Source organism: Carlito syrichta, unplaced genomic scaffold (assembly GCF_000164805.1).
Source record: "Carlito syrichta isolate Samal-C Ts95f unplaced genomic scaffold, Tarsius_syrichta-2.0.1 Scaffold301567, whole genome shotgun sequence".
Taxonomy (NCBI): domain Eukaryota; kingdom Metazoa; phylum Chordata; class Mammalia; order Primates; family Tarsiidae; genus Carlito; species Carlito syrichta.
This window is the reverse complement of record NW_007245663.1, coordinates 263,279-288,942: the sequence shown is the minus strand read 5'-3', so window position 1 is coordinate 288,942 and position 25,664 is coordinate 263,279.

Genomic DNA, 25,664 nt, shown 5'->3' with positions numbered 1-25,664 from the left:
TTGGCTGGGTACCAATAGTGTCTTAATTTTCTTTTACAGTACCTGTTACGTTTAAACTGTATGCATAATTTATAATTTGACAATAATGACATTATCCTAAAACTCTCCTTTCTGACTTCAGTAGATGTCACTTCAAAATTCCCTCCTTTTCTGCTTTTTTTCCACTTCCTAATATCTTTTATCTGTTTCTCAACATTTCATGTTTCTCACAGATTTATTTGTGATTTTGGTCCTTGTTTGTATTCTTTCTCTACACTTGCTCTTTGAGGACCTCATTCATTGTAATGGCTTCAACCACCACCAAACAATGTCAATTTTTCATATAAATAAAATCACCCGCTCCTGACTATAGACCTGTATTTCCAATTCATTCTAGACAGCTCTAACCAGACATTCCTAAGCAACTACTCACCCAAAACACCTCAAGCTAACTGATGTTTTCCTCATTCATTTCTCTTCTATTGTCTACTTTCATTACAGTATGATTTAGAACCCCAACTAGAAGCGATGGTCACCCTCAACTTCATTCTCTATCCACTGGGATTGAAAGCTTTCTCAAATGTTTTGCAACCCAAACTTGTTGGATAAGATGCTACAAAGATATCACACAACAGTAGAGTTTGGAATGTTTCTACAGCATCAGCAGCTCCTATTCTTTTTTATCTCAACTTGTCCCTTTGTCCCCACTCAGATTTTTTTTTTCTTTTTCTTTCTTTCTTTTTTTTTTGAGTCGGAGTCTCACTCTGTCGCCCAGACTGGAGTGCAGTGGCCGCTCCCGGTCACAGCAGCCTCGACTTGCTGGGCTCTGGCGATCCTTCTGCCTCAGCCTTCCAAGTAGCTGGAACTACAGGCATGTGCTACCACGCCTGACTGATTTTTGATTTATTGTAGAGATGAGGTCTCGCAGAATTTTTTAAAATGTATCTTATTTTTTTTAATTAGTCTACCATGGAGCAACTATTATACTTCTATTTTTAAGAATATTTGTGAGAAAAAGTCAAAAATATATATCAGACATATCTGAGATTATACACAGATATAGATATATAATACATCTCATCTCTCATCATTAAACTCAGGGGTCAGTTTGGCCCAATATCTGTTTAACTCCTTTGGTCACAATGGCCAACGTTACAGAATCAATCCTCACATATATGAGTCCTTCTCCCAAAGACAATGAACCCCTCCTGCAGTCAAAGACAGCATGCCTTTCTCTCACTAGGGGAGAACAAAGTAGGCGCCCTTGAAGAACATCTTTGTAGTTGAAATATAACTCCAGCTATAGGATGAGTCAGCAGTATTTGTGTGATTATGTGTTTTTACCAATATTTTTAAAATTTCAAGTGTGTCTACAGCTCCAAAACTCATTTTATAAGAACAAAATTCAAGGATCTTGGAGAAAAAGCAAGTTTCTTATACAGTAGTCTACCCTTATCCATGGTTTCACTTTTCACGGTTTCAATTACCCATGGTCAATCATGGTATGAAACTATTAAATAGAAAATTCCAGAAATAAACACTCATAAGTTTTAAATTGCATATGATGAAATCTCATGCTGTCTCAGTTCATCCTACCCAGAGCATGAATCATCCTTTTGTCCAGCATGTCTGTGTTGTGTATGCTACCTGTCTGTTAGTCACTTAGTAGTTGCCTTGGATTATCGGATTGAAAAAGCACAGTATGTGTAATCTATCTATGACTTAAGATTTCCACCGGGGGTCTTGGAACATGTCCCTTGCTGATAAGGGGGAACCACTGTATTCTTATCTTTGGCATCAAGACAGTCAGACTAGGTTAGCAACAATGGTGATCAGTGCAATGACAGATTACTTTTCCAACTACATTTGCATTCTTCTGAAATGTTTTAAGCACATTTTGGTTGCCTTTTTAAAAAATCAGATCTAAAGCTGCTATGAGTCAAGCTTTATTACCACATTACATCTGATAAAATAGAGGTTACCAGATTTCCTAGTAGAGACCACAGACCAGCTACCAACTTAAGTTTCCTCATTTGTCAACCGAGAACAAGACTTTCTCATAAATGTGTGTACAATCACTATTCTGTAAAGTTCTGTAAAAGAAGTCTACCAATTTTTTGAGGCAACACATTTCATCATGTGTTAAGACTGTGTATGCTTAGAACTGGAAATGCTTTTGGATAAGCCAAGTTTTGGGGGCAGTAAGAGAATTCAGGGAGAATTGCTCACAACAGAAAGCAAAAGTGATTTACATAGCATTGTAAACACTGGAGGCTCTAGGATTTTCTCTGTATTTAATGTAACAAAGGACCTAGGCTCTGACCCTGAACAATTTTCAAACTATCACCACAAATACCTTAAGAACTCAGGACAAATGCAGCACAGACTAAGGGCATTAACTTTTAGTCATTGTCATTGAAATCCCTCATCAGGACCAACTTTCCAAGAGTGAAATGTTGGCTGACATTAATTGACAAATGAGGCTAGGTGGAAAACAGGATTGTATGAACAAATAAATCATGACCCTAGAATAAACAGGAAGACAAGAACTAGGACAAAAATGCCAGAAAGAATTGGGGACACTGGTGAGGTCAACGATTTTGGTTAGATGAGAAGCCAAAAGTCTAAGGAAAATAAGAGAAGCCGGCATATATTGCAGTGGGAAGATAGTGAACATAGATTTAAAAGTGTAGAACAGGGCCAGCCAACTTTTTCTGCAAAGAACCAGATGGTAAATATTTTTGGCTTTGCGGCCATACAGTCTCTGTCGCAACCACTTAACTCTGCTGTTGTTGTGGGAATGCAGCCATAGACAATCCATAAAGAAAGAGCATGGCTATGTTCCAATAAAACTTTATTGAGTAAAACAGGAAGTAGACTGGTTTGGCCAATGGAACAAGGTATAGGAGAATGAGGGGAATAATTAAGCCAAATTAACTCACCAAAGCTCTGGCACTGTTGGCCATGACATTGTGGACTAGGGCGTGCTTGGTTCTATATTTTTGACTACCAAAGAAATTAATTTGAATAAAATTGGGAACAGCTTTTAAAACAGGTTAGTAATAGGAATCTAGTGGTCTGCATTGAGCACAAAAATGTCACTTTAATTAACCTTAGAACTTTTGTTATAAGGACTTTAGAAATCTCTTTATTTGCTACCTGGAGACTGAGGGACAAGGAGGCTTAAATATAGAAATTATGTATAATTAGGGGTAGAACAGTACTAGAACTCAGATCAGTAGATTTTAAAATTAAAACTCCTTTGCCCAATTTAATGCTGCTTTATCATGCTTCTATTTTTCTAAGCCATGAAAGTAAGTTTAAAGTAAGTGCCAACAGATTAATAATCCCATGACATCTGGGATACAATCTTGATTTTTTTCTGTATTGTGGATGAGAAGTAAGATAGCTTCTGTCTTGCTTAATCTCAGGGACATGGATCAAGTTATTTCCCCTTCCATTCAGATATTATTCTATCTTTGTTAAAAGTGTGTGGCATACTGGCCTGAGAGTTTTCACCTTGTGAAGATAGACATGCACCACTTTATCCACCATCCCTCACTCGCTTGTCATCGTGACTACATTTATGAGGTGGCTCGTTGGGTTGGGGACACAGAACATTACAGTGAAAGACAACCCTCCCAGGTGGCTTCAACCTCTTTATTACCAACTGTGCTCGCTAGCCACAAACATGAAAAGGTAGAACAACATGTGTATTTTTAAGATGAAAATCATTCTGTTCGCAAGTGGCCAACACTACAGGGACTGCTTCCACTGGATATCATTTTGACAAAACCTAATGCTGCTGGTTTAGCTGATGAAATTTAAAGCATTTGAGTCAAATAAATTGGATTACCACTCTTGGATTAAGATACATCATTTCCCAAATTTTTGGTCTGTTTGCTTTGGCTGAGCTTGAATCCTGCAAACTCTGCTTTTGATAACCACACTAAAGCAGCAGGGAGTGAGCTAGGAGGAGGAGATGTGAGAAAGATTGAAATAGAAAATACATAATCAACAAATGACTCTTCAGAATTTTTTCCTCCTGGGTGCTTCAGAAGTTCAAATCCTTTCTTAATTGCATTTATTACCCTTGGTCCAGGAACTCCATCCCAAAGAAAATAGAATTGGAGATTAACAATGGATTTGTAAGGATGGGATGATATTACTGGTAATCCCTCTGTCTGTCCTTCACAGATTCAAAAAGGGTTTCCATGAGGTAGATAGGATCGTAAGGTATGCTTGCTTCCGATGTGGCCAAGCTTTGATGCTCTCTGCTGTCATTCAGTGTCCCTGCTTGGGGGAGAAACTCCAGCCTGGCACTGCACGGGCAGAAGGAAGCCTACTCAACGTTTCTCTTCGGGACCTCTGAGACTTACTTTTAGAATCTGTGGTTTTGCAGGGCGCTCAAGTATTGGCAAAGGAGCCAGCAAATATAACCTAAATTCTTTGGCCACTTTTAAAGGCTGCTGTCGTCATCATTTGAGTCATAGCGTTATGCGGGTTTCCTGGCAGTTAAGCGAATGATACCACTGGTCTCGATGGAAGTGACCTAAAATTGTGCAAGCGGAAAATTGCTCACTTTCTCTTCATCGGTGTTTCTCTTTTTGTGGGTACCTCTCACCGTCCTGAACTCCACTTAACCGCATCTTCCAAGAAATCTACAACCCACCCCCGCCCACTGCTGGGGCCATGCCTTATGGAGAACCCTTTCTCTTTTTCTTTCCTGTGGCCGATTGTCTCCACTGCCTACTGTTCACTTACATTAGATGGTTTCGTTGTTAATGATTGAAAACTGTTTAATTTCTCCTGGGGGTATTGCATTTATAAAATGATTTTTCTGCAAAGAAATAAACCTCTGTTCATGCGTTTTGGAGTTGACATGTAAAATAAATGATTTGGTGTTTGGAGGGAATTTCCATTATCCCTCTAATCATGCTACTTTAGTACTTTCTACTTAGTATTTAATTGCCTCTTGGAGCACGTAGCCCGTCCGAAGGTTGCTAGGGTCAGAAAACCATTTGGAGAGCATATTTCCACATTGGCTTTTATGGGATTCTTGTTTAAATTGGGTAAAATAGCATGTTCTTTAACTCTGGGAATACAGGGAAGTCTACCCTTGGAAAGTTTAGGGGAGTTGGCTTCCCAAGGAAATCAAAGACAATGAGGTACTCAGTGCTGTTATAGACAACAGTTTGATGGGGAGGGGGCTTCCAAACTCCCTCATGGTCTAAACCAGAAAGCATGGGCACAGAACCATGGATAGTCATGACAACAGCTAGGTTCTTTCTTAGGAAATAAAACCCTTGAGAATCTTTTTTGCTTAGGAGTAAAAACAATAATCACAACACTCGTAGGCTAGAGAATTTAATAAGATGGAGCCTTTATTTAGAAACAACACACCTCTCATGTGAACACAGAGCACACTCAGGAGGAAGCTAAGAACGGACCTGCACAATTATTTTTTGGCAAAAAACCAATCACATTTGGAGACCTCAGCAGCTGAACAAGGAGTGACAGCTGAAAACGAAAACATGTTACGAAGATCAGAGACATTGCTGAATGCTCCATTTTGAAGTTTGATCCAAAGACCCAATTTATGTCATGCTGGTTTTATTGAAGAGAGGAGCTTTATTGCAAAGGCGCTTTTAAGCCCGCACCCCTCCTTGGACTCTCAGCCCTTCAGCCCCACGGGATTTCCAATATCCCTGGAAGGTATTTGCCCCTCAGAAATGAGTCCAATAGTGCTTAGGAAAGCATTCGATGCTTCCTCAAGCCTGTTTCCTCCCCTCAGGACTGGGGCTACAAGCAGGGAGTTTCCCCACATTTGGATAAGAGACGGTATCTTGCCTTCTGCCCAAAGGCCACTTGTCAACGCTGGAGTCCTTTGAAAGATCTATGGCTTGTCCTACATGAAAGAGGACAGGGATGAAGTAGATAAAAATTTAACTACTATCCAAATTTTAAAAAGACATTAACTCTATGGAATACTAAAATTGATAACTTAGAGGAAGTTTTGGCTGATGGTTCCAGCTTCGCTGGGGTCTGAGCATTACCTGTTTTGTGATCAAGGACAATTCGTGTCCTGAAGACTCTTTCTCATCTATTTGAGTACAATAATCCCTACCTCACAGTGCTATTAGAAAGATTAAATACACTTTAAGTGCTCTATATATGAAAGCACTCACGACATATGAGATCGTACTATTAAGTGTAAACTGACGGTTCAAAGTTTAAACAATAAGATGAGAGATTGGAGGCATTCAAAGAACACAGAACTGGGATGGCATGGCTAAGGTTGGATTAAGCTGCGGTAAAGAATTTGAATCTCTTCCACAGCCTGTCTAGACTTTGCTGCTGTCCCTAAAGAACGAATAGCTTTCTGTTCCCATTTTGCACTCTAGTGTTAATTATTCTGCTTCTGTATATTTCCAGAACCTTCTGAAACCACTAATTAATATTTTGGTGTCAATAGGCCTTCGTTCCACTCTGCTGTTCCCCTCTTCCTCACAGCTGGTGGTTGCATTCCCCATTGTGTGTGGACCGCTGGCCAAGGCTCCACTTCCTTGGCTGGGCTCCATCCCACCCAATTCAATCCAGTTCTCCAAATCACATTTTAGAAAACATGGTTCTCTGCGGTGTTTTATTAAATTCAGATGCATCGTGTTTACTGGGCTTACTATTCCGATTCTAGGATGCAGTTTTGAAAGACCAAGCTGGTATGCCACATTCTCACATTTTCAAAATAGCCCAGAAGAGTTCGTGGAAACCCCTAATTAATGTGACTGCACCACTGTTTATGGTCTCGAACGATTGACACCTTTTTTCCTTTGTGTGACATTTCCTTGCAGTTTTATGCCTCACGATTTGTACCCTACACTTCCTGGAATTTACATCCATTCTGAAGACATGGTTGATGACTATTTCTTTCCTTCTTCATGACCCTGAACCTGAAGAGGAGAACTATTTTTGATCTCCTAGGGAGGAGACAAGCTCCACTTTCGCTCAACAATCCCACTGGACCACATGCAGGTCCATCCTAACTCTTGACCTCCTGGAAAATGATTTTTTTTTTTACGACTTAGCTAAAGAGAGTCTGAAGTGATTTATTATCAATTGCTTCATTGTTGTCGATAGTGATTAATTTCCAATACGCTCATCATTTATCTTCCTGAGCTCTAATTTTCTAATAAGTGCCCCTACCTCTTCTGCTTTAATTTTCACTGGTTTTCCCAACCAGTGGTTATGAAGAATGGTCTGGTTATGAGCAAGTTACTAACTCCTCGGCACTCCTGTTCCACAGTTGAAATCCACATCCCTCCAATATCTGGCAAATTTTTAAGTTCTTTGTTTCAACAGATTTGTTCCCAATCATATGGAAAGAGCTGTTGAGACACAGAATGTATTTACCCCAAGTGAGAGTCCCTGTGCACAGATCTAGAATTCCTAATTTGCAAATAAGCCATGGTCATACACATATATTTTCACACACACACTTTTGTTAATATTAAGCAATTATATGCAAAGCAAGCTCTTACAATTTCTTTATAAGGTTGTTGTTACAGGATTCTATTAGCTGTTGCAAGAAAATAACTCAGCTGCAAAAGGGATTTAAGTTGTATTTTATTATTCTTTGTTGGGGAGAGTATTGAATTTGGTTAAAAATCAGTCAACTCCTTTAGAAATTATGTTGCAGAAAGACAAATGCAAAATGCCAGATGGTGGAGTTGAAACAGAGACCTCATTTGAGTCAATGAAAAGTTCACTCTGACTTAGTATTCTTGTCGTGTTAAATGTTATTTGCTTTTATTTTTTCTCTTCTTAACTGAGTTTTACTGTCTTATGAAACATGAAAATTCATAATGCACTTTAACCCTAATCTTATTTAAAAGGTTATTTGATATAGATCTGCTCGAAGATTCTCTCAACCTTTATAATAACAAAATGTTCTTGGGTGACTGATTTTCATGGAACCGCTAGGCCTAGGACATAATGAAGATATACAATGGGTCACTTGTCATTTAAATTAATTCCACTTCTTATTTATATAATCTTGTATGAGAAACTGATTATACCTTAAAAAGCTTCCTAGCTGTGTCTCTTCCTTCAAAGACCATGCAGAATCCCCAGTGATTGTGTTAAGCTAAATAATACTTTATTACTCTGCCATTATAGAAATAACAAAGTAGAGAAAGTAACATATCAATTATCTGGCTTTCTCAGTAACTAAGCTATTCCCTATAAGTGGTTTTATCAAGAAGCGAAATGTATCCCCTTATAATTTTCAAATATTATTATTAATCATTTGACATAGAAATTAGGTTAAAAAAAATTCACTGTGTTCTTCCAGGCCAATATGGCAGGAGACTGCTACTTACAAATTCCATGTTCAGGTTGGTAGGAGAGAACCTGGTAGAGAAGGAAAGACTTGCTCCAGGACTGATCCCAGCTGTGGCTGTGGGACCCTCTGGTTCAGTATGCTTCCACTTGGGGCACCCTCTTTCCTTGCAGACTCTAGTGTGCTTCACCCCATGTCCAGATGACCTACTTGATGCTTTGGGTGGCCAGGGTCTCTTCTGAACTAGAGGTGTCTTTGACTCACAGCTTCCTCTCTCCCAGATGGATGGTACTGATCACACTGAGTTCATAACTTGACATCTTGGACTAAGGATCTACGGTCATGAATTGTCCTCTAAGAATTCGGGTACTAGAGGCACATAAGTGAATTAATGTCATCTTGAAATGCACACATAGATATTCACATACACATCCTCACATATACATATGTTTTTTTCCAGAAAATAAAAGCTCTATGCTGAAAATGATATAGCTGTCATTATTAATATTATTGAATTAGCATGCTTTTCGGCACCCTGGCTTCACTGTGCTGGAAAGCAGGAGTGACCACAGGAGTGCGGAGACATGCTGGGCTGCTTAGTTTTTCACTTAACATCCCTGAATGACTGGAGTAACCTCTTTCTCATTTAGCCTACCAGCTCTCAGCAACTACCTGTAAGGACATGTCCGTAGCTGCTCAGTGCTTATTTCTAACACTTACTGGCTAAAATAGCAAGCATTAAGGTCATTTTTTGGTACATAATTCTATAAATTTTACTATGTGCATGGAGCTAGGTAACCACTACCACAGGCAGGACACTGCAGTTTTATTGCTGCAGAAACCATCCTTTGTGCCATACCTTTGAAGTCACACCTTCCTCCTCTTCCTAAACTGTGGCACCACCTGATCTGTTCTCTGTCACTATAGCGTTGTCTTTCAGGAAATGTCACAGTAATTAAATCATATGGTATGTAACCTCTTGTCACTGACTCCTTTCACTTAGCACGATGCCTTTGAGGGTCATACAAATCGGCAGATCTGTCGATCAAGAGGTCATTCCTTTTTATTGCTGAATGGTATTCCATGACAGGCATATACAACAATTAGTTTATCCACTCTTCCATTGAAGGGCATCTGGGTGGTTTCTAGTTGGAAGTGACTATGAATAGGGCTGCTGTAAACATCAGTGTATTGGTTCTCATTTTCTTTGTGATAGCCTTTGCAGCTTAAAGGGTTTTAATTTCGTAGAAGTCCAGCTTATCAATATTCTCTTTTATAGGTTACACTTTTGATGTTGTAGATAAGAGCTGTTTGCTTAATCTAAAGCCATAATTTTTTTAAAAACGTTTTCTCCTAAAATGTTTGTAATTTTGTATTTTACACTTAGATCTATGATCTATTTTGAGTTAATTTCTGTATAAGATGTGAGATTGTACTTTGAGGTTCATATTTTTTGCATATGGATGTCCATTTGTTCTAACATCACCATGGCCTTTTTTATTTCAGTCTTTTGTTTTGTTGAAGTGTAGAAAACCAAATGCCAAAACTTATTAGGCTAGCTCATACAAACAGAGGCTTTGTAATGTCTATTATGGTTTCCTTATTTTGGTTTGTGCTCGAGGTGGTTGAGAGTAATGTCTAGGTAGCTGAGATTTCACCATAAGTGAAGAAAATCAAACCACTTAAGCTACAGTACTCTTGAAACAAACTTAAAATATATGATTGCTAGAATTATGTGGATGGCTTCTACAGATGGATACAAAAATCACAGAGTCATTGGCATCTCTCTTTATGAGCCAGTCCATGTGACTTCCATGTTATTGGTTTATTCATTCATTTACACAACCAATGGTTATTGAACACCTACCTTGTGCCTAATATGACTCTAAACCATCCATGTGTAAAAGAAGACAACAATTGTTTCCTTGTGAAGTTGCATTCATGTGAGTGATACACATGTACTTAATGTATGTGATACACATGTACTTAATGTGTGTGGGAGAAGGTGAGCATATATCATTAATTTATATTTGTAAGATATGTAAGATAATATAAAATAAGATCTGTGTAAACAACATGATAAAGTCAGTAATAAGATAATAAAGTAGCAAAGCTTGAAATCATACAATATTATAGATAAGATAGTTTTGCCACTTTCAGGAGCTTAAAAATAAGGCACAAGCTCCAAGCCATACCTTTTCATTGATTTCTTATTTAATTATTGCTTAAGTACTTATTGGTTGGGCACAGTAGCTTAAGCCTATAATCCCAGCACTTTGGGTAGATAAGGTGAGGGGATTGTCTGAGCCCTTGGGTTTGAGAACAACCTGGACAACCTGGCGAGAACTCATGTCTACAATAGCTCAAAAAATTAGCCAGGCATGATAGTGCACACCTGTAGTTCCAGCTACTTGGAAGGCTGAGGCAGGATGATCGCTAGAGCCCAGCAGGTTGATACTGGGGTGGCTGTGAGTGTGTCACTGCACTCAAGCCTGGGTGACAGAGTGAGACTCCAACTCAAATAATAATAATAATAAGTACTTATTTCCAGGTAATATACACAAGTCACCATGCTGGTAAGTGGGGATTTTGCACAATATGTATATCATTTTCCCTTTTTGGATTTGCCTGTGTGTATGCGTTTGTGCATGCATGCTGTGAGCTGTTGTTAATTAAAAAATATAGTACACATCCACATCTCATGGTCCAAATGAAGAGTCAAAACAAAAATAACTTTTGACTGCATTCTAGACCCTGCTTGTTTGATCTCATACCTACCATGCAGTGGTTAGTAGTAAGCAAGGATTTTATTCTCCATCTTCTGAACATTTTTAATATGGAAAATTTCAAGCATACACAGTATTATAAAGAATGAAGCCACTTACATAAATTCATGCAGGATCATTAGATAAAAACTGCAGAAGAGACTTGACTCTTTCAATAGAGAATAATTAATTATCTTCAGGTCCTGACCCCTGGGCGGGAGGGAGGGGAAACTGCCCATGAGTGCGTTAAACTTACTTAACAATGAGTCATCAGATCTCCTTGATGGCATCTTGAAGGTTAATCAAATGAAGGGCATGGGCAGCTTTGATCACTGTGAGTTCCTCCTCCTGCGTCCATTGTTCACTAGATTTGGAACTTTCCCCACGGTGTCTATAGATAACATAAACCTAAGACGGGCGTTTGCGATGTTTTTCAGATTCTGCATTTTGGTAGACCTTCTGATGCCAGTGGGACCAGCGACCTGTGAACCCCACCCAGAAACTGACTTGGTGCGGGAAGACGATCTCAGCATCTCTGTGATTCAACTCCCCAATCAATCAGCAGTCCCTAGCCCCCTGCCCACCAAGCCACCTTTAAAAACCCTAACCTCTGAATTCTCAGGGAAGTCGATTTGAGAAATATCTCCTGTCCTCCTTCTCGCTCAGCTGTTTTGTGATTTTGAACTCTTTCTCTTCCGTAACAGGCGGTGTCGGTCTTGGTTTTTCTGGGCAGCAGACATAGGAACCTGGTCAGGCTGTAACGAAAGGAGTATTGAGAAGCCCCGTGTCACCATCATTTAGCTAGCTTCAACAACTTTTAGCAGTAACAGCAAGGATTTAGCAATGAGGCACATGGCGGATCAACTTTTAGTTCTTCACCCACTGGCTACATGACCTAGATCAAATTACTGACTCTTGCCGTCCACAGGGTTTGTGTCAGGATCAGGCAAGATAATGAATACGATGTTCTGTCATGAATGTCTGTTATGTAGCAGAGGGATTCAGTGCATTAAGCAAACTTCCCCTTCCTCTGTGGTCCCAGCAGCTTGTTTTTAGCCTCAGAATTGTTCCACCTGGTCTCCACTAGACTAGGGGCACCTTGAAGGAGGGGTTTGTGCTTTCATCTGTTTTCATTCTGCCTGGGGTCTAATTTGTAATCCATGGATATTTATAAGCAAACAAGTGAGCAGTCACGTAGGATTTCACAGGAGAGGAATTTTTTGAAGTCTTCAAAGACACTGGTGTGTGGGAAAAACATCCCAAGGAATGAGTCTCCGGGGTAGAAAAATCTCTTAGGTGCTCATAAAAATCATATGATCTCACACTGGTGAGACCTAGAAGGTGAGAATGGAAAGGCAGCACAGACCCTGGTATCTGGTATTTCTATGTTATGTAGAAAACAGGGGACCGCTGAGGTTTTCTGAACCAAGTTATTTACAGTTAGGGAGGCTACTGTCAACTCTTAAACATATGTTTTGGAAGTACTCGATCATGACTTTACTGCCAAATAGTGCTATGAGTTGAATTGTGGCTCCACAAAAGGTATGTTGTCTCAACCCCTAGTACCCCTAAATGTGATCTTATTTGGAAATAGGGTATTTCCAGATGTAATGAACGTAAGAGGAGATCGTTAGATTGGGCGCTTGTCCAATATGCCTGATGTCCTTTTAAGAGGAAGAAATTTGGACCCAGAGACAGACAGAGAGGAGTAACAACAGAGGCAGTGACTGGAGGGGTGTGACTGCAGGCCAGGGAGTCCCGAGGACCTGCAGTCACCACCACAAGTGCAGAAGAGGCAAGGAAGAATTATTCTCCACCACGGGTTTTAGAGGGAGATTGGCCCTGCCCCACCTTGATCTTGGACTTTCAGTCTCTAGAGCTGTGAGAGAATAAATCAGTGTTTTATTTATTTATGTATTGAGTTGGAGTCTCACTCTGTCGCCAAGGCTGGAGGGCGGTGGCACACTCACGGCCACCCCAGGGTCGAACTGCTGGGCTCCGGCAATCCTTCCGCCTCAGCCTTCCAAGTAGCTGGAACTACAGGCATGTGCTACCATGCCCGGTTAATTGTTTTTTATTTATTGTAGAGACGAGGTCTCACCAAGTTGCCCGGGCTGGTCTCAAATCCACGGGCTCAGGCAATCCACTCGCCTTGGCCTCCCAAAGTGCTGGGACGACAGGTTGAGCCACCCAACCCGGCCTGTGTCACTTTAAGTCACCCAGTTTATAGTACTTTTTTGTGACAACCTTAAAAAAAGAATACAAACAGTTTAAATCTTGCTGACATTATCAATGTGCATTCTTAACACTTTAGGTACAATCTTAAGGTAAACTTTGGCCCTGGTCCCTATTGAATGCACTCAAGTTAAACATTAAGAGAGTCTGATGAGGAGCTGTCAGTGGGAGCCCGTGAGCTTGATCTGTAGGTCAAACGCTGCCTACCCTGGGCACAGCTCTAGATGTGTAACAGGAGAACCACATGCAGCAATAGAAATATTAATTCAGGACACTCTGTCCCAAAGTCAAGAGGAAAATGTAGGAATATCCCTTATGGCTCTCCTGGCTGCCATGGATCCTCTGGTCTGCACAAAGCGTGTCTAGATGCTGGACTTTTGAGTGAGTAGTGAGCTGGGTTTGTGCGATGACAGCAGGCTGGGGATGGTTTTGGAAGTGCTTTGTGATAGCTCAGAAAGCAGGAGAGGGTGGGGGAGTGCTGCCAGGGTGCTTGGAGCCCACCCAGGTCCATTTGTCTTACTGCCTGGGCACTTCCTTCAGCTCTGCTTGGATGCGGCCGAAAGGAATGCTCCAGAAGGAATCCACAGAAGGCGAGCGGCGACCCAGACAGTTTCTGTCTCGTTAGCGGCACTTGATAGAGGTCAGGTTCATGTTGACATAGCTAAAACTGAATCTGTAATGGTTAGAAAGGCATCTTTTGTGGCCTGATGTGGAAGAACCCATCCATTTCTTTAAGACAGACAACTAGAAGTTAGAGACGTGTAGACAGAGTTGGCAAAAATAACCAGAAAGTCAGTTGATGGAGATATCTCCCCCAGCTAACTGCCACATGGCATGGAGGAATTGTCCTATCAGCTCCCGGAAGAGGAATGCTCATTACCTTTGCCAGTAAGCTCTGGGAGCAGGAACTGTTGATGTCGTGTCTTGTTAGGTGAATTTGGCCGGGTGAGGGAGGCCAGGGCATTTCTCTACAAGGCAGTGAGGCAGTTCTGGCATTGCATGGTGAGACAGGGCTCCATCTCGTCAGGCCTTCCCCGTGCTCCCAAGGTGGTGCTCCATCCTGGAAGGCCTCTCCAGTGCTCTTGAGGTGGTGCTCAGTCCGAGAAGGCCTTCCCAGCGCTTTGAATTGTGCAGGAGCTCTGGGGAACCTTGGAATTATTTCTAGCTCCCAGATATCGGTATTTTTCTCCTGCCATGATACAGCACTGGGCCACCACCCTGTGTACTCTTCTCAGGATCACCACTTCTGTTTTATCTCTGGCAGCTAGAAGCCATCTCTTCCCCGCTGTGGGTTAAATGTGTCTCCCGAAATTTGTAGATTGAAGTCCAAGTAGCTCAGAATGTAAGCGGATTTGGAAACAGGGTCCTTGTAGATGTAATTAGTTAACATGAGGTCATGAGGAAGGGTCCTTTGATCGCCGTGAATTCCTCCTCCTGCCTCTGTTGTTCGCCAGATTTGTAACTCTCCCCACTGTGTCTATAGGTGACATAAACCTAAGACGGGCGTTTGAGATGCTTTTCAGATTCTGCATTTTGGTAGACCTTCTGAAGCCAGTGGGACCAGTGACCTGTGTGTCCTTATAGAGAGGGGAAATTGGGGCACAAAGGCACGTACAGAGGGAGAAGGTCACGAGACGATGAAGGTGGAGATGGGCGTGGCGATTCTACAAGCTCAAGGAGGTCAGTGGTTGCTAGCAACTCATCAGAAACCAGGGGAGGCATGGAACCGATTTACCCGCAGCTCTCAGGAGGCACCAGGGCCGCTGATGCTGATCTCGGGCTTCTAGTCCCCAGAACTCTGCTGCAGTAGTAACTTCTCATGGCGGAAGCCACCCAGTCTTTGGCACTTTGTCAGGAAGGCCCTAGGAAATAAACGCACTCCCCATGATCAAGTATGAAATCAGACATGAGGCATTATGGGTGACGGGTCGGCGGGGGGTCAGTCTGCTCCTGCACCGTGGGGTTGCCATGGATACGTCTGAATATCGGTGTATCTCCTACCCCCTCCATGGATGTGACCCCACCGAAGGCCCTGGGTTGTTTCTGCCAAGCCTCGCCTTCCCCGCTGCATGTGGAAGGAGCCCGGCAGGGCATCAGTGATGGGGAGAGAGACCCAGGGGACAGGAACTCCGGGTCACACACATGCCGTCGAGACAGGACAACCAGCTCCAGTTAAATTAAATCAGAGACTTGAAGACAGGAAGCTGCAGATTTTAATTCCCTGAGGGATGATATATTAGGATTCCAAGGATATCAGTTATTCTAAAAATAAAAGTAAACATGTGAAGGAAATACATTCATAAACAAACTAGCCAAGTTTTCATTAGAAGACTGCTGGCTTTCCTGTCCTTGAAATCCTTTTTTTTTTTTTCAGTTGGAATCTCACTCTGTCGCCCAGGCTGGAGTGCAGGGCATGCTCACGATAACCCCAGTGTCAACCTGCTGGGCTCCGGCGATCCTTCCACTTCAGCCTTCCAAGTAGCCGGAACTACAGGTGCATGCTACCAAGCCTGGCTAATTTTTGGTTTATTGTAGAGACGAGGCCTTGCCAAGTTCCCCGGGCTGGTCTTAAACCTGCGGGGCTCAGGCAATCCATTTGCCTCGGCCTCCCAAGTGTTGGGATGACAGGTTGAGCCACCTAGCCCGGAATCTTGCTTCCTCAGTCAAGTCGGTGATTCTCCCACAGGCCAATCCTTGTGGTGACGAAGGTGACATCCCAGAACGCTCTGTCAGGACATTCCCCTTTTTATTCTATCCTCTTTTTATTTGCTTTCCATCCAATTCTCAATAGCCTCTTCCTTTAGATAATGCATGTCTTGAGTCTTATTCAGTACATAGGAAATACATGCCTAAGAAAGGATAATTCCTTCTGTTCACAATCTCCTGTCTCCTAATGGTTTTTAAATTTTGTCTTCTTTAAATGGATAAGTCTTAAATCCTAAGATATTCATAAAGTCAGAGGTTGCAGGTGTATTTTGAGCTGCAGACTCCATTTTATTTGTTTTGATAGAAGTTAATTGTCAACATAAAAAATATGTTTTAAATAAGTAAAACATTTAAAAGATGAATTTCTGGCTGGGTGCAGTGGCTCATGTCTGGAATCCCAGCACTTTGGCAGACCAAGGCAGAAGGATTGCTTAAGCCCAGAAGTTTGAGGCCAACCTGGGCATCAAAAGGAGACCTTGTCTCTACAAGAAAAAAAAAAAGGTAACTGGCCATGATGGTGCACCTGTAGTCCCAGCTACTTGGAAGACTGAGGCGGAAGGATCGCCTGAGTCCAAGTGGTTGAGGCAGCACTGACCTGTGATTGCGCCGTTCCACTCCAACCTGGGCGACAGGTGAGACCCTGGCTCAAAAATAAAAATAAAAGCAGTTAAACAATAAAAATGGACTTCGATCGTCTCTGGAAAAATGGAAAAGTCTATCTACAGTGGATCTACATTCCTGCTTGGCTGCTTCTGGCTGGAGCTCAGTGTAGGCTGCCCCCTGTAGATGGGAGATATCTACTTTTCCTCCTTGCTGTGGCCCATCTGTCTGTTCCCTCTGGACATTACAGCTCTACTAGGGCCTGGGACAGCCTCGGGGGACAGCAAGTATGACTTCCTGCTTGTGAATTTGCTCTTTTTTTTCAAGCTCCACTCCCCTTCTCCTTCTCATGTGATTGTCCACATAACTTTATAGCTATCAAATTCAGTCTAAAACTATTCTTGCTAAAGAGCAAGTGTTTACATTAACTGGGTATTAGTAACGTTTGCCAGAAATGGTTGCTGATGTCAAATTTGGCAGGGTGAACAGAAATCGGCAGCATTCGTATCACTTAATTAGAATCACTGGAGTCCCACACCTATTAATATTTTGAGCTTATGTTTGATGTGTTCCTAACATTAATTAATAAGTAAATATTTCCTTTCAAATTACATTTTATGAGCCAGGTCTCTATCAACAAAATTGGACACTGGTTAATGCAATCAAAGGAAAGAATTAATTTCTCTTATAGTGTTATTGTATGAATTAATATGTGAGGTGCCTAGCTACTATTATCCTTGAATTCTCATTATGTTGTTTTTCTAAAACTTTTTAGCATTTTGAAATAATTCTAGACCTACAGAAGAGTTGCAAATATGTAACAGAGACTCCTATACACCCTTCTCCCTGTCACTCTTAATGTGAATAAGTTTGCAAAGTTTACGGAATTCCTTGGTTTAGTGTTGCACTTGATGTCGGCTGCCTGTCGTCACCAGCTTGACTTTGGCGATCATGCAGATTGGAACCTCAGCAATAGAAAAAGGGAATCAAGGGGGAACTTTAGAATGAGTTGCTGCTAATTCTGTCCTTGGTGGGGAGCAGCAGAATCACAATGTCTGACAGAAGAGGTGGTTAACAAGATTCAACTCAGTTCAGGCTGGAGTAACTGAAGATGTCAAACTTGATAGGTGAGTTTCAGTTACAGTAACGCTCATGGGTGAGGGGGACTTCACATCCTGGGTTGGGAAACGGTTTCCTGGTTTGAAGCAGGAACAGATTCTGGGAAAGTAAATCTCAGGATATCTGAAAATGCGAGGACTGTAGGGAAGCTGGCTCTGGTGGTCTCAGTCCAAGGGGTGATTCTTTGGAAGCCCTCTGGATGGCAGAATCTCCCAGATATCGCCTGCAGTCTGTGCACCAGCCCGGCTACAGCTGGAAGGCAACGGCTTCTGTCTTCAAATCCCACCCAAGAGTTTTCCCAGGAGGAATCCAACCAGGGACCTGCTGACCCAGTACTCTGGGGGAAAAGTTTTCAGATTTTGTGACCCTGGGTGCTGGGAGACATTAGAAAAGCAAAAACTGTACTATTAAAACAGTACCTGTCACGATTCTGGGCCTTAGTTTCTTCCGCTGTAAGGTAAGAATTAGATGACAGACCTTCTGAAATGGTTGTGGACATCATATACATGTTGGAACATAGCAGCTACCCGGTTATCAATAACATCTACTCTGGAACTTGAAGCACTAAGGTAAAAGCAAAATATGATTCCTAAGAACAATGTCCTGGTCCAATAAGGCTAAGAGCTTGAATTCTGGAGCCAGGATGCCTGGGTTCAATCCTGCCCTCTCCACCTACTCTCTGAGTCACTCTAGACCAGTTATTTAACCTCCCTGTGACTCAGTTTCATCAGTTGTAAAATGGGCACAATGGAGAAACCATCCCTTATAGTATTTATTGTATAAATTAATTTAATTTAATTTATTATATAAATTAATATGTGAGGTGCCTAGCTGTTATTAGCCTTGAATTCTCATTATGTTGTTTTTCTAAAACTTTTTAACATTTTGAAATACTTCTAGACTTACAGAAGAGTTGCAAATATGTCACAGAGACTCCTATACACCCTTCTCCCTGTCACTCAATGTTAGTATCTTACATGGTCATGGTACAATTATCAAGACTAAGACATTCCTATTGGTACAACACTAATTACAGACTTTATTAGAATTGCCCCAGTTTTTTCATCCAGGTTCTGTTTTTGTTATTGTTGTTGTTGGTGGTGTTCCAGCGTTCAATCCAAAATAGTATGTTTGCTGTCCTGTCTCCTTAGTCTTCTCCAACCTGTGACAGTTCCTTAGTCTTTTTTGCCTTTGGTGACCTTGACATTTCTCAAGAGAACTGGTCAGATATTTTGTGCCATGTCCTTCAGTTTGTTTGCCTGATGTTTTTTCATGAGTGGATCTGGGCTCCATATTTTGGGAACGCGGGCCACAGAGGGTGTGTCTCTCTCAGTGCATCACATTAGGGGATACATACCACCATGATGTTATCATGGGCCCCTTGGGTGAGGTGATGTCAGTTAGGTCTCTCTGCTGTAAAGCATTGTTTTCCCTTTTGTTTCAGGGAAGACACTTTGAGACTATGCCAACATTTGCTTCTCTTGAAGCTTCTGTCCAGTCGTATTAGCATTCATGGCTGAATCTTGCCTGCAGCGATTGCCACCGTGGTGTTCTGATAGTGATTTTTTATTTCCATCATGTCTTCTACATTTGTTAACCGGAATTCTTATGCAAGAAAGAGTCATCTCTCCGTTTCCTTTTATGTATTTACTCCACCATTTATTTATATCAGAATGGATCCATGAATATTACTTTTATTTTGGGGGGCCATCCTCATGTTAATAATACATTATTATTGTTATTTACTGTGTTGCTGAAATGGGGCCAGCATTGGTCATTGGGAGCTCCAGCAAGCGGGCTCTTAAGTCCTGCCGACATCTCCATTCTTTCTGAGCACTTCCTTTTCGGCACCAAGATGTTCCAGGCTAATCGTGTATTTTCCTGGCCTTGACCTTAGAGTCAGACACCTCTCCAAGGGATTCTATATCTTCTTATAAAAGAATGATATTTAGAAAACGAGATTTGAAAGGCAAGTGGCTAGTGTGTGTGTATGTATGCGTGTGTGTATGTCTGTAAGATTTTAACATTTCATTTTTCTTCCCATTGTCTTTCTCTGTAAGTTTTGTCTGACACATGCCTGACCTTGTGGGAGGCACAGAGCTGCCCGTAGCCCTTCCCATCGGGAAGAGAGTCAGCCATAGATGCAATTAATACTCAGACAAGAAAGAATGTGGCAAATGCTATGATCACTCTGAAATGTGGGAGAAGCATCCCTCAGAGGAGGAAGAGGACTCAGGGAAGGCTTCACAGGGGAAAGAGGTCTCTGCAGGGACCTTTGAAGAAGGATCACTCTCCTTAGGTGAAGTTTTAAAGGAGAGCATGTTAGAGAAAGGAAGTAACATGGCCCATGAGCCATGGCAGGACACAGGCACACACAGCTTCTCTGCAGAGTAGAGCTGAAAGTCCTTTTTATCTGGAGCTGTGGGCACAGGAGAGCTGTGGGGGAGACAGTCCACTATGAACCCTGAAAGTCCTGCACATTCTTGCTGCGTATTCTAAGAATGCAAGGTCCTGATCACTTTTGACCCAGACACCTGACACTTCTGTTTCTCAGGATATGTGCCATGAGCAACCTTGAGGGACAAGGCAATGCCTTTCCCCAGGCTTGCTTCTGCATGCTTTAAAAATAGGGCCCGGTGTGGTGGCTTAGGCTGTGCATGGTGGCTCGTGTCTGTAATCCCAGCCCATTGAGAGAGGCTGAGATGGGAAGATCGCTTGAGGCCAGGAGTTCAAAACCAGCCTGGGCAACCTAGCAACACCTCATCTCTACACAAACACAAAAAGTTAGCTGGGCATGATGGTGCCTACCTGTCGTCCCAGCTCCTCCAGAGGCTGAGGCAGAAGGATTGATAGCTCAGGTGGTCAAGGCTTCCGTGAGTTGTGGTTGTGCCACTGTACTCCAGCCTGGGTGACAGAGTGAGGACCTGACTCGTAAACAAATAGATAAATAAATAAGTGTGGTGAGTCCCTCACGCTCAGTGTTCCTCTCTCATGCTGCAACCCACTGCATGTGCAGGCTTCCATGACGGGCACTTACATCAACCCGTGTGGCATGAGGGGGACATGGAGAGTCTTTAAGAGCATGAAGATCTGGCTATGGCTTCTGCTGTGAGTAATAAACTCCTTTGTTTCTGACCCCGGAGTCTTGCTTTCTTGCCGGTATCCATGAAATGATACCAAGCAAGCTTATTCTAACTAGGGGAAAATCCCAGCCCCTGCCCAGTTCTTGGGCATTCAAGTTGGGAAGGTGGGTTGCATTTCTAGAAAGATGAAGATCCTGGAATCCATTCCCCTCACGCATATAGTCTGCTCAGGAGACTTGTGAGAGGTAGGCATCGGGGCTCCTCCCTTCCCTTTTCCCAAAATAAAACACTTTCATTCATGGCTCAAGTATGATGGCACAGATGAACTATTTGTAGATTTTAATTAGCTGTCTGTGTATTCGAGGACTTTAGTGCTCTTTATTTTTTTCTGTAGTGTGTGTTTTAGTAACTAGCAGAAAGTAACTAGCAGAAAGGTACTGCTGTAGCTAAAGGTTCTTTTTTTTTTTAATAACTCTGGATTGGATTACACTAAGTCTGAGGGTATGGGTGTCTACCAGTTGGAAGCAACTGGGAGAATAGAAACAACTTTGCTGATGACAGCATGGCGAGTCAACAAGGGTGAAGACCAGACGAGGCACCTGCGAAGTGTGACATATAAAGCGAGGAGGAGATCAGAGGCCAGGTAAGAACCAGGGCACAAGTGCCAGGTTATAAGGCTGGATGCAAAACCCACTGCTCTGTGAACGGCTGAGAGCCAGGAGACCTGGAAGGGCAAGAGAGGGTCAAAGCGAGCTGAGCAGAGAACCAGGAAGAGACCCAGCAGCAGGGAAGGAGCTTGGTCATTAAGGTGAGCGTCCTCCCAGCAGGAGGGCTGATGCTTTGTCCTTCCGTGGTATCCGTCCCAGTGTGTGACTTGATCAGGGATACAAGTGGCACAAGTTGGAAGCGAGGAAACCAAGGAAGTGCTTTGTAAGTTAACTCTGGCTTAACTCCTGTACGTGAAGCCAAGACGAAAAAGACGTTTTGAGGATGACATCTCACTTTTGAAGCACCATAATAGATTTTCTTGGAGAGAGTAAAAATTTAGTGCGTCTTTTTTGGTGCCTCTTCACTAAACCCTGGGTCCTACTGACATTTATATCTTTTAGCCTTCGCATTTTGCCAACAGATCAGACCTTGATGATCTTTTAAAAAAGTGATGCTATTGATGAGAAAAGTGTTGTTCAACATTATAGTTCTTGAAACCAACATACCACCTCCAGATATGCAGAAGAGTCTCTCGGAAATGTGTACCAGGTTATAGAATTTAAAATGTTTGTAATTCAAAATGTGAGATAAATGTGAGCTTCAGGGATGCTGACAGGATAGAAATAAGCTTCTAAAAAAGGTGCAGTCTGGAAATAGACACATGCTCTCTCTGTCCCCTCTGTCCTGGCACACATAACCCAAAATTTGGACCCTCACATTTGTAACTCATTTGCATATGCAAGTGCCAGTTGGCAGTATTTTGAACACTTCAGCAGTTTCTGTGCATTCGCCTAAGTCGGGGCTGCTATGAAAGCCCTGTTTCGATGTGTTTTGTTTTTCCTGCCATTTCGAAATGAAGTCATGAGCTGAGACCTCTCCCAGCATGGTCCAGAAAATAACTTTGTTTTTATTCTTTTCTTGTCCCATGTCCCATACCATTCAATATTTGTGTAAAATTGTAGCTGGACGTCTTGTGGCCACTTCTGTGGGTTCCAGAGTGTCTAACAGTGACTTGGGAAGCCACCCAAGGAAGATGAGCTTCAGGTGACCATAGACATCTTGGCTTCTGTTAGCATCACACAGTGATTTCTGGAAGAAAGTCAGCAATAGTTAGAGGGGGTAAGTAGAGAAGCACACCCCACGAATTCCATTTCCCCTAAACTTCTAGTTTTTTCTAGGTGAAATCTTTGTGTTGGGACAGATGCTGTTTGTACTTTCTCCTTCTTTCCCTTTTCTCCACCCTCACATTTCTTTTCTTTTCACCTCCAAGAGTGCATCTGTGAATAGATGCACAAACGTTTGGCTCCGCACCCAGGACTGAGGGGTGTACAGGCATGATTGCTTCACCAACAAAATCGTTCACAGCCACGCAGCAGGACTGTGAGATGGCAAGTGGCTTCGAGTAGGGTAATTAAGAAATGAGATAGTTTTCCCATTTGAGTTTTACCTCCAATTAATTTTTTTAAAGCTTCGTACCTCAAAGGTTACAAATGGAAATACAAGGAGACCGCTAAACCACTCCTCTTTCCAAAGTCACCCACCTTCTCTCCCTGGCGGTAACTGTCAGTTTCTCTTTACCATTTTGTACATTTTTACATGCATATAAAAAGGCTTCTCTGAAAGGTTAGTGTGAGGCACACAGAAATAATATCAGCCACATTTGAAAGAAGGTGTGAGGCCATATATGAACAGACAAAGCTGGACTTCTTGTTTCCCAAAGAAATTCTGTTTGTGCTCTAATAAGGTGCTTTGCTCTTTCAAAACCAGGAAATGTGAAGTCCAAAGACAATTTCAGGGTGTGGGTGGGGAGAGAGGATACTGACAACCCAGGGGTCAGAGAAGCTTCTTTGTAGTTTCTTTGTTTTTTTTTTTTTTTATCCAGAAGAAATAAGGCGGAGATCAAGGGCAGTAGGACAAAAAGTCCCTCCTGAGTCATTGTCTTGCTACTAAGGCCAAAGGGCTGAGTGGGGAGCCCAGTTCTGAGACTGGAGGGTCAAGCCCACCAAGAGAAATGTTTCTATGCATAAATGTTTCCGTGATTCACGGGCGCAGGCAGGGTAGTGCTAAAATGCATTTGCTGAACCCATGGGTCCAGGATGCGGCCTGAGACTCTGCATTTCTTTTTTCTTTATTTTTTTGAGTCAGATTCTCACTCTGTCACCCAGGCTGGAGTGCAGTGGCACATTCCCAGTCACCACAGCGTCGACCTGCTGAGCTCGGGTGATCTTTCCATCTCAGCCTTCCAAGTAGCTGGAACTATAGGCACTTGCTACCACGCCTGGCTATTTTTTGATTTATTGTAGAGCTGAGGTCTTGCCAAGTTGCCTGGGGCTTTCTCTAACCCATGGGCTCAGGCAATCCCCTCACCTTGGCCTCCTGAGGTGCTGGCATTACAGGCTTGAGAGAGTCTGCATTTCTTTTTTGTTGTTGTTGTTGTTGTTGAGTTGGAGTCTCACTCTGTCGCCCAGACTGGAGTGCAGCGGCCACTCCCGGCCACCGCAGCCTCGACCTGCTGTGCTCCGGCGATCCTTCCGCCTCAGCCTTCCGAGTAGCCGCAATTACAGACGCGTGCTACCACGCCCGGCTGATTTTTTAATTTATTTTAGAGATGAGGTCTCGCTGCCCAGGTGGGTCTCGAACCCGTGGATTCAGGCAATCCACTCACCTCAGCCTCCCAAAGGTGCAGGATGACAGGCTGAGCCACCGAGCCCGGCTGAGTCTGCATTTCTAATAAGCTTCCAGGTGCCACTGGTGCCACCAAACTGTGGACCACACTTTAATCCCAAAGACGTAAACAGACACCACCTCTAGAAATTCTGTTCCCGTGGATTTAAGGCAGAACTGGGAACTCTCCTTCGAATGTCTTTCTCAACCCTAGAGGTAATTCTGATGTGGGTTGACCTCAGTACACACTTGGAGAAACCCAGCTCCTATGCCTGGCATTGTGTTTTCTCCACATACACAGAGTCAAAAACACCATCAGAGAAGAGAGCAGAGAAGAGAAGGATAGACTCAGAGAGGCCTAGGCTGAGAAAGAGGCAGGGCCACGCTGTGAGGATGGTCCTCTACACGACAGAAAGGGGTGAATCAAGTGTGTGTTCCACAATCCCAACTGGCGATCTTCTCACTGGTGAGCAGACTTTCTCCGTTTCTCTGCTTTAGGCTTTGGGACAGTAGCCCCAGAGGGTGGCAGCTGACTCTCTATTCTCTGAAATGTCTCCTTCCCGGTGGGCTTTGGTTTCAGTCATCTCATCGTTAACTGACCCCAATGAAACCAGAGGGAAGATTCACGGAAGGGCCTAGTGTTTGGATGGGCTTCTTTGTGCAATCTCATCCCAGGACACCCAGACGCCCTCCGTAAGGCTGATTTTGTCCCTGGATTCAGATTTGGTTTCCAAACATGTCATGTGCAAATGCTTCAAGGGAAATGTGCCCAGATTTCCGACACAGTCCTGACCTCCATTCAGGCAACCACTGGGCGCTGGCTCAGCATCAACTCGGCCTTGGTAACGTGAACAAAAAATGTCTGTCTCCATTTCCTGGGAAACTGGGCTCTTTCTGTACCCCCCGCCCTGGGGGTGGGGGTGCTTCCCACGGCATCTCTCCTGGAGCAATCACGGACACACTTTGCTGTGTGCGTCTGCCTCTAGGGCTCCCGGTCCAGGCGTAAGGGCCCATTGGGCAGGGGTGAAAAAGGAGGGAAGTTGCCGCAGGTGATGGGTTTCAGCAGCCATCTTTGTCCCCTGGACCCTGAGACCCCTGCCTTGGGACCTCTGAAGGTGAAGAAATGACCTTTCTCCCCGTGACCTGCCCAGCCCTGGCAGCGCCGGGGAGGGAAACAGCCTGGCTGCTTGTGCCCCCTGGTGTCGAGTGGGCTGCTTTCCCTCCGTACCCGCTGACCACACACAACCCCCCGCAGCAGACAGGGCGGAATGAAGTTCTCCTTAACTGTGCACCTGCCATTGCTAATGTGGGAAGTGAAAATAACATCAAGGCGCTCCGTCCCACGCAGCACAGAAACACCAGCCAAAAAAATCCCCTCGCAAAATGCCACCGAGACTCCCATTCAGCCCACACCCTCGCGTAGGCGCAGCATCTGTGCACCTGGCTGGGGGACGTCACACCTCACAC